Source organism: Aptenodytes forsteri, unplaced genomic scaffold (assembly GCF_000699145.1).
Source record: "Aptenodytes forsteri isolate BGI_AS27 unplaced genomic scaffold, ASM69914v1 Scaffold176, whole genome shotgun sequence".
NCBI classification, from domain to species: domain Eukaryota; kingdom Metazoa; phylum Chordata; class Aves; order Sphenisciformes; family Spheniscidae; genus Aptenodytes; species Aptenodytes forsteri.
This window is the reverse complement of record NW_008794853.1, coordinates 1,300,468-1,310,634: the sequence shown is the minus strand read 5'-3', so window position 1 is coordinate 1,310,634 and position 10,167 is coordinate 1,300,468.

Here is a 10,167-nt window from a genome sequence, read left to right as displayed (position 1 = left end):
CTTTTATATGGGGTCGGTTCTTGGCCACCGTTGCTCCTGCCCCCACCCGGGTCTCGTCAGCTGCTGCTGCATGAGCTGCGGGCTCCTGGTGGCTCTCTCGGCTCCCCCTGCAGTTCCCCCAGTTCAGGAACCCCCCCTGTGCACTGTGCTAGAGCTCTCCGCTGCGGATCATGCTGGCCGCAGAGCTACTTGCCTCGGCGACTGAGTGCTAGTTTCAGTTACACCGCGTTTAAATCTCCCGCGTTTAAATCTTCACCACGGGCTGCAGGGGAATCTCTCTTCCAGCGCCTGGAGCACCTCTTCCACCTCCTTCACTGACCTTGGTGTCTGCACAGCTGTTTCTCTCACGTATTCCCACTCCTCTCTCCCAGCTGCTCTTGTGCAGCAGTTTTTAACCTTTCTTGAATATCTTATCACAGAGGCGCTACCAACTTCGCTCATTAGCTCAGCTTGGCCAGCAGCATGTCTGTCTTGGAGCCGGCTGGAACTGGCTCCATCGGACATAGAGGCAGCTTCTCGCGTCTTCTCACAGAAGCCACCCCTGCAGCCCCTTCACTACCAAAACCTTGCCACGCAAACCCAATACATTAACATAAGTGCTGCAAGAGAGCATGTGTCCAAGCCCTTTGAGCAGCAGCCAGGCTGTGGGTCCTGAAGACCTGCTAATCCGGGTGCCGTAACCGCTGTCTGGCTGACAGCCCTGTCCCTGCTGGGTCCTCCTGCTGGTTCCTCCGCACCCAAACGGCCCCTGTCATCCTCCGGTCACACCAGCCTGAGCCTTTCTGTGACACCTCTCTACAACAGCAGCCCCGAACCCCATGGCCATGGCTGGGAGGCAGGAGGGGGTTGCTGGTGTCTTCTGGGCACAGGCTGGCTGGTTTCCAAAAACCACTCCAGGTGAATGAGGCCCTTTTGTTGAGCCCCTTGCCTTGGCTTGATCCCTGTCAGGGAAGCAAAGCTCCAGAACCCAGGAATTGGGCAGGAATCCAGAATCTGACTACCATGCAAGCAGAGCAGCTTTGTGCCACAGGCTGAAGCTGTGGAGGAATCGGCTTTCAGGAGCAGCACTTGTGAGCTGCTGTTGAAGAGGAAGCCTGGATAACCTGTTTCCAAAACTTACTCAGTGGCAAATTCACAGGAAATAGCTAATAATGCCCTCACCAGAATTTGCATGCAGCTGCAGAGGTACTGAGTTGCCCTCAGCATAAATACTTGCAATGGTTTCAGAAAAGGTTGTTCCACAAACTATCCAAACATGTCTTCCTTACAAACTATTGGCACAGGACGTAAAACTTCTAGCCCTTCGGATCTCAACCATTTTGTGATTCTGTGATTCTGTATTTGGGAAGAAATATACCTCCTCTGACCTTATGATGAGTTCTTCTACAGGCAATTAGGAGAAAGCTCTGGATGGGTAGCCCTTATGGGAGATTTCAACTTCCCAGATGTCTACGGGGAATACCATACTGTTGTGACAAGCAAGTCTGGGAAATTCCTGAAGTTTGTGTCAAAAGTACTCAGTGAACCAACTAGGACATGCCCTCCTAGACTTGTTATTTGTGAATGGAGAAGGACTCATGGGAGATGTGATGGTAGGTGGCTGTCTTGGCCACAGTGATCACCAAATGGTTGAGTTTAAAATTTTGGTGTAATGAGAAAAAAGGTCAACAGAGTTGTTACCCTGGATTTCAAGAGAGCAAACTTTAATCTACTTGGGGAGCTACTTAGCAGTGTCCCCTGGGAATCTGCCTTTGAGGGCTTAGGAGTCCACGGGTGCTGGTCAGTTCTTAAGAACCACCTTTTAAAAGTACAGGAGCAGGCAATTCGCCTGTGTCAAACCTCAAGCAAGCAGGGCAGAAGACCAGCTTGGCTGAACCGGGAACTCCTCGTGGAGCTCAAGAGGAAAAGGAAATTGTATGATCTCTGGAAGCGAGGTCAGGCTTCGCAGGAAGATTACAGAGCTGTGGTTGGTATATGCAGGGAGAAGACACGAAAGGCCAAAGCTCAGCTGGAGTTGAAACTGGCCAGTGTTGTGTCAGACAACAGAAAGGCTTTTTTAATTACATTAATAGTAAAGGAGGTCTAAGGAAAAGATTGGACTGATACTTGTTGAAGATGGTCACCTGGCAAATGAGGATGAAGAGAAAGTGGAGGCATTCAATGCTTTTTTTGTCTCAGATTTTAATAATACTGATAGACCGTTGGCTGCCCGGTCCTCTGCGTTGGAGAGCCACGACTGTGAGAACAGTGACTTTCCATTTGTGGACACTGTAATTGTAACTGTAACTGTTGTGTCAGCTGAATGTTTATAAGTCCATGGGGCCTGATGGGATTCCTCTGAGAGTACTGAAGGAATGGAAAACATGTCCTGTGAGGAGCAGCTAAGGACTCCAGGTTTGCCTAGTTTGGAGAAAAGGAGTCTGAGGGGTGACTTCATTGCTCTCCACAGCTTCCTGAGGAGGGGAATCCAATGGTATTCAGTGACAGGACATGCGGGAATGGTTCAAAGCTGTGTCAGAGGAGGTTCACATTTGACATTAGGAAGCATTTCTTTACCAAGAGGGTGGTCAACCTTTGGAACAGGTTTCCAAGTGAGGTGGTTGATGCCCCAAGCCTGTCAGTGTTTAAGAGGCATTTGGACAATGCCCTTAACAACATGCTTTAACTTTGGTCAGCCCTGAATTGGTCAGGCAGTTGGACTAGATGATCGTTGTAGGTCGCTTCCAACTGAACTATTCTATTTTATTTGATTTGATTCAATTCAATTCTTATTCAGAGGCATCTCTTGGAGCCAGCCCTGCTCTCTTTCCCCCTGCCCACAGTTGCTCTGTCCTTTAACACTTTGCTCTCATCTTTAGTTAGGGCTGTGACTACTTGTAGCACTATTAGACACCAAAGATCAGTTCATGCCTTAGTCTGCTGTAGAGTCCCGTTTGTTGGCTGAAGTAATGAAATACTTACACATAGTGAACAGTGTAATCACTTTTGAATGTGTCATCTGATCGATTCCCAGATTTCAGAGATTGTTTTGGCCACCTAAAAATCTGGGAAATGAGGGACAGAGGACTGTTTCTGCCACCCAATTAATAAAGTCACTGTTTATAAAGAGTCGAAAGAGCTGGTGGATGACATTCATTAATGGTGTTCAGCATAACACTGCTTCTACTTGACTTCCTTCTGACTTCCCTCCACATTCACCTGCAAGATAAATAATAAGGGAGAGAGCAGTTTGTGGAGATGTGTGTCTAACACCTGCATCATGGGGGATGCAGGGATGGGGAAAGATGGAGGTCCCAGCCCTGGCACAGAGCAGGAGACAGAGGCGGGTTGGAAGGGCAGCACAGACAGAGCTGAGGGAGCTCCTGATGAGAGTAACCAACTCTGGCAACACACGATTCCCAGGTCCGGGATCCCAAGCTGGGGTTTATAGACCAACTCAGCAGAGGTGTTCACAGTGCCCATCAGAATACTCAGACCGTTACCTTTCAGTCATGAAAAAGGTATGGTTTTGGAACTGCATCCAGAAATTAAATGTGAATTTATTATCTATTTTTGATTCAGTTTACGTATATCCCTCGGGAGATACAGGAGTACGTGCAGGCAGTTAATGAAACAGGTATTTATTTGAATGGAAAAGCCTATGTTTCTCTGGGGAATAACGTACACTATGTGACACATTTTATACCACTAAAGATACTAACTCTCATCTAGCAATAGGTTTTTGTTCCAATTTATTCTGATTTGTGGAACTGAATCGGCAAAAGGCATTGCGAGTGCTTTAAAATCAGAGTTTGCTTCTTCCGTTAATTCATTATCATCAGGCAAAATTAGAAATACCCAGCATCTATTCTGAAGGTGATAGCAGCTTTTTTGGAACTATTTCTCTTCCATTCCGTATATTTCATAGTTTGCCAGGGGTACCAGACAGGGATAACTGAAGAGGCTGGGAAAAAAATATTTCTGAAGGAAAAGTTAAAGAATTCATATTATTCTGTTCAGGAAGTGAAGAAATTGTCCCGTCATTCATTTTCTGACTACTGAAGCAGTAAGCAAAAAAATCTCATTGATCCATTTTGTGTTGTACTGCTATAGAGATACATAACTGTAGTAAAGAAACCTTGAGTGATCACATGAATGTTTGCCCAGGAGAAAAACCCTCATTGTTTCTCCTAAATTAATCTTTGATGAACCTGCTGATTTCAGTTAAGAATATCAAAAAGACAACTGTTTTAATGGTTTTGTATTTCCATTTGTTTGGGGAGCTTAGAAGTGGACAATTGCTTTAAATACAGATTGGAAAGTGATGCACAGAAGAAAAGCATCCTCTCATCTTCATGTTTCTGTCAAATACAGAAATGTGTACGCTTTTACTGTGGTGTATCCGTAAGAGTTCATCTTTTCAGCCCAAATACCCTCAGCTCTTGAATGCCAGTCAAACTGGAGACATCGATTGGTAACAATCCTACCTCTACTTATGACAGTAAAAAATTTTTATGATGAGAAAGCATTAAGTCTAAACAATTTTTCTTTGAAGCATGTGAATTTCTAACTAAATTCTAACGCAGTAGCAAAAAAATTATTTAGGCACAATAAAAGCGTCAACATTTATGAGCTTAAATGCTAATGCTACACGTTGGAATAGCACAGTCTGTGTGAGGTTATTACCCAGACAGGCTTAATGATGTCTGTGGATCAAGGTGCCATCTTTGTTACTCCTGTTTGGATTGAGACCTAACTCCTGGGATAACTCCATTTATTTCACAGATAGTAGCTTCACTAGGTCTCTTCCCATTAATACTCATATGAGTCTGTAGTTTACAACATTCTGGAGCCCAAGCTCAGCTGATTACAGATTGCTTTCTAAGTGAAAAGATGCAATTACAACACCTATTTGACCTTGACTGTTTAGGAATCGTGTGATAGGCTTTTAAATACACAGTTTCAGAGGGGTGGAAGAATTAAAGTACTCAGAGAAAGCAATTGTGTGGATCATGATGGATGCACTGGTGGAATGACTTTGAAAGTGTAAACTCTTGAACTGAGCCTAGAAATTCTTTTAACTGTGGTTTATATAAACATTTCACATCCTGCTCCATAGCAAACCTGTGCCCCTACTATGCTAAGATAAGATTAACTTACAGTGCTTGCAAGTATGCAGAAATTGTTTAACATATAACCTTATAGCATGTTTTTGCTCCTTTTTAGCAGAACATTTACATTTTATCTGAAGAAAAAGTAATATCCTGTTGTAACAACATTAAAGGCTTGTTGGAAACTTTAATAAAGCAAATATAATACTGGCAAAGTTTTATACTAAAATATGGCATTTAATTGGCTCAGCCTCTTGATAGCAGCAGCAAAGCTATTGTTATGTTTTCAACCACCATTTATATGTGCTGTTACATTAATTACTGCCCTCCAGCTTGCTGCCCTTCCACTGAAGCAAGAAAATTGTCTGCTTAAAGAGGAAGAGGGGATAGGAGGCAGGAGTGGGAGGGACAAAATTTAATGGTTTTCTGGTTAAGACCTGAGACTGAAAGGCAGGTGATCTGGGCCAAGAATTTCAACAAAAGTAGATTCCTGATTCAGGCATCTTAAATCCATCCAAGCCCTTCTCCCTAGCATTTCCTGTTGACTGGCTCTGGGCTGCAGGAGGTGCCTTGCCAATAGAAAACACCAGGCATAGAGAATTGGGTGGAATGTAGGATGTGTGAATCAGAGCCAATGCCTATATACAGTCATAGAAACGCAGTCATGTTGCCATTTTAAAATCACTTCAAAGACCCCACACAGTCATAGGAACCTAATTTTAAGTAAGTTAGCTTGCCTTTTTTTTTTCCCCCACAGATCTTTTGGTTTGCTGCAATGAGAACTGCACCACATACAATTATTCTGAAAATTCACAGCTTTTGAAAAACAGTACAATAACAAAAAAAAATCTAGCATTCTGCTTGGTTTGCTCTGGAGTAAGCTCAAAGGAAAAGTTGTTCTTAACAGAAAAATGATGCTTGTCAGTTTAAATCTTTCATTGATTTTTGTCCTGTGGGGATATGTGTTATACCAAGAGAGCCAAATGGTCCTCTCCAAGCAAAGAGGTTGTCTGTGGAGCCTTGACTTTCATAAATTAAGGGAAGCCACTTTTCCTGGAAAATGCAAAATATGTAGGAGATGAAGGAAGGAATTGAACATATTTATAGCAATGTACTCCTACTTTCAATGGCAATTAAAAACTATTAAAGAAAAAAGCCACAGGTGTTTTGCCCTTTTACAACATCAGAAAGCTCTGTGCCTTTCAAGATTAGGTTAGGAGTCAGACATTTCCATATATATTCAGATTATATCATTTATTAGGGGAAAACTATCTTCTTGCTATCTGTATAATCTCTTGTCTTATTTCCATTCTGCACAAAACACCAGCTCTGATGCCTCATTCCTTGATCCTTCCAGGAGCACATCTATGTCTTTTGACACCATTAGGAACCACCAGAGCATATTCCTCTCTCATTAAGGGTCTGATCCAAATTGCACTGATAACTTGCCAATCAGCCAGTTGGCTTCCAGAAGCCTTGTGTCAGACTTCAGTTCTCATCAAAATGCTTACCGTATCTGCCAGCCCAACTGGAAAGACATAAAGAGATCACATTCAGGAGGACCTTATTTCTCTCAACTTTTAAATGAACTATCAAAAAACCCCTTTGTTAATGTAATCCCTTAAGGAACACAGGGATTTAAATGAAGTAAGTAAGTGCGTAAATGGCACTGTGAACGATGATATATTATTAGCAGAACATCTCAAGCACACTGTGATTCAAATGTGGGTTTCAGCTAGCAAAGGGAAGAGGCAGAAATAGAACCACATGCATTTAGTTCTGTCTGTCCGCAACCCTGAATGGAGGATGACTGCAGGAGCCTTAACTCAGCTTGTACATCTTGTCTTAGTTCTAATTTAAGCATAACTATTTCTGACGCCATCTGCATTCAGGATTAGAAGTAGACAATGTACTAAATTGGAAATTTGTAAATCCTGGAGGAGTAATGTGCCTTCAGTTGCATCCTATCCCAATCTTCTGTGCCTTGCTCCCACCTAGGGGGTGATGGACTTTTGTGTTCATTTACATTGCCAGTCTAAAAACACCATGGCTACCCAGAACACAGAAATTCCGCTCAGCAGGCCACCCAAATGGTGATTTTGGGCCACCCAGGTTCTTGAAGGTTAGTGAGATCCTAGAACTCCTCCATAGAGTTAGACCATAGGAAGAATTATGGCTCTGCTACATATGCTGTCCTCAATGATGGCTTTGGGAGTCCAACTAATGGGATAGCATCACCATAATTTATATATATCATTAACCCCTGTGTCATAAGAACCTAAGTTTTCTTGCCAATTACAATTATCCTAATTAAGAAGCATATATCAGGCTAATTATTACCCTACTTTAGTGTCTGAAATCATCCTGCCTTTGGTCTCATGCCCAAAAGTCTAAAGAAACTGATAGCAAGTTAAAAAAATACTCCAAAAACCTCAATATGCCAGTTGTAGCTGGGCCAACCAATGACTGATAGGGACAATGTTTGCAAGCATTCTGAGTGCATAAACACCAAGAAAAGATAGCTGAGTTGTATTGGGTGGTCCAAAGAGGTATTAGCAACAAAAGAGGAAGGATGTAAAACAAAAAAAATCAGGTTTGATTACCACCAATTCCCCCGTTATTAAAAGCAGCAACTGCTTCTCCAAAGACTGGAGAATGGAGTTTGAAATGGGCAGATACAATCATGATTTGAACTCGCGATTTAAGAGGAAGCAAATGTAGGGCTTGTTCTTTCCTTCCTTCCATCCCCACTTGAGAATGTTCTTCCATGAGCAGGTGTTAGGAAAGGCGAGACACCAGAGATGAGCAGCTGGCAGATGATGGGGCCTCCCATTTGGTGGCATTCCCACTCAAAATGAAGTGAGAGCCATGAGGGTCTAATGGAGAAAAAATGGGCCCACTGAACTTATGGTCTGGTTTCTGTCCTTCCCTCAGATATTCTACAAGGCTTTACATATAATCTTTTTTATTCTTCTGACCTAAGTCCTTTGGTGCACAGCCTCAGATGAAAGGCATAATCATTGGCCAAAATTTTCAAAAATACTTAGTGGTTTGGAATACTTCAATTTCTCGGCAGAAGAACTGAGTGAATCTGATTTATAATTAATTGGAAAACTGTTTTCAAATGAAACAAGATTTTTGGACTGTTCCTGTCTGTATCAGGATTAAACGAAATGAATATTTTCATGAAAAAAAGGAAAAAAAAAATCTCCTCCCAGTTGCCTTTCTCACCTCCAAAAAATGGAATAGCTCCAGAAAGAAACAGTTAATTAAGACATGTTTGATCAGTACCAATGCAAGACCACATACTTGAAGTCCGCAGTTTATATCTACAGAGAAAGAGAATCTGGTTTGCAAACCACTGATTTAGAGAAGGCCTTGTACTATCATCAATGAGAGTGTCATCCCAATGTGGTGATAAAAAGGACTAATTGATTCTTTGTTATTTAAAGAGAAAAATGTGCAATAGAAACAGAAAATTCTTGACACAACATTGGTACAATCAAAATTAGGATATTATGCCATTTCTAGTTCTGGTACCCAAACTTAGAGTAGAATATGGAAACACTGAAGAGCTGGGGAAAAAAAAAGAACAACATAAAAATGATAGAGAAACTAGAAAACAGTCATTATGATATGATATTCAGTCTATCTAGATCATCAAAGAGAAAGTTAAGGGGCAATCCAGATCCTGCATGTAGGTCCTTGCATATCTGTTATGGGAAGGTTGGGGTGTTCATTCTGGCTGAAAAAAAGCATAGTCAGCTCTAGTAGTAGGATGCTGAGTAAGATTTGAATTTAACCAGAACATAAAAGACAGTGAGCATAATTTAAATTAGAATAGAAAGAGAAGAGATGAAGTCACCAATTCTTGGAGTTTTTATTATTCTATGAATCTTTCTTAAACATGCTTTCATCAATGTTTTGTGAGAAGTTTTGCAGCTCGTGAATGTAGGCAGTTGGTCTGCATAGTCATATTTGAGCTTGGATTCACTAAATCTCACACTTTAACCCTTCTTTCATGGAGGAGCCATGCAAAGAATTCTTTCCCTGGGGCACCTGGGAACAACATCTTTTGCTCACATATTCAAGCTTAGATTGCCAGATTTGCAACTGGGAAGGAGCTCATTGTCAGGTCAGATTGGCAAGGACACTGGAGACTTTTTGCCTTCCTCTGCACTGCTAAGCATGAATTGCTTGCTGGTTTATCTGTTTCTTACCTAATCAGATCTTGGGCACTGGTGGAATTTGGACAACGTCTGCTTTCTCTCCCTGGCATGAAATAATTTAGTCTCCTGGACACTGAGAGATTTCAATGTAGACAAAGTAATTGGTCACAATAGAGAAGTAAGTGGCTGAAATCGAATGGTTGACAATATTTTGTCTAAAATTGAGAAAACAATGGACTCAACTGAGAGTTCATTAATTAGACTTCCAGTGGGGAACTGCAAAAGACTGAACAACAGGCACAGGGAAGGAAAATGAAAGTAAAGACTCCATAGGTCTGAGTCGACTCCAAAGTCAACAACAGCAGAATGAATTCTAGGGACAGATCCCTGAAACATTATTGTTTCAAGTATAAGAAAGCAGTGTCAACCGTTTAAGGAGGAAATTCTTGCCGTTAATCACATCTTGTAATGTAGGATAGTAGGTCCCAGTGCTATCAGTGAGTGGGCAAAAGAGTGATCTGCTGGCTCCTGGAGAGAGGAATTACATACTGCTGTTCCGCTTCCCAAGGCCGAGTTCACTGTTTAACAGCAAAGGAAGGAATGTTTCCATGTAAAGATCAGAAGTTCATTACATCATCTAGAGATCTGGTTTTCCTTCAACATTATTAGGTCAGCTCCACTGATATTAGGACAAATTACTATGTTCAGATTCAGAAATTAAGTAGTTCCTATAATCTCCATTTATCCATACTTCCATACAAATGCAAGTACATCCATACACCCATACAAAATATGCAGTGCATTGTTTGCACACATAGAACGTCTTCAAATACAGACCAACATATGCAGTGCATTGTTTGCACACATAGAACTTCTTCAAATACAGACCAACATAAGCAAAGTGTGAG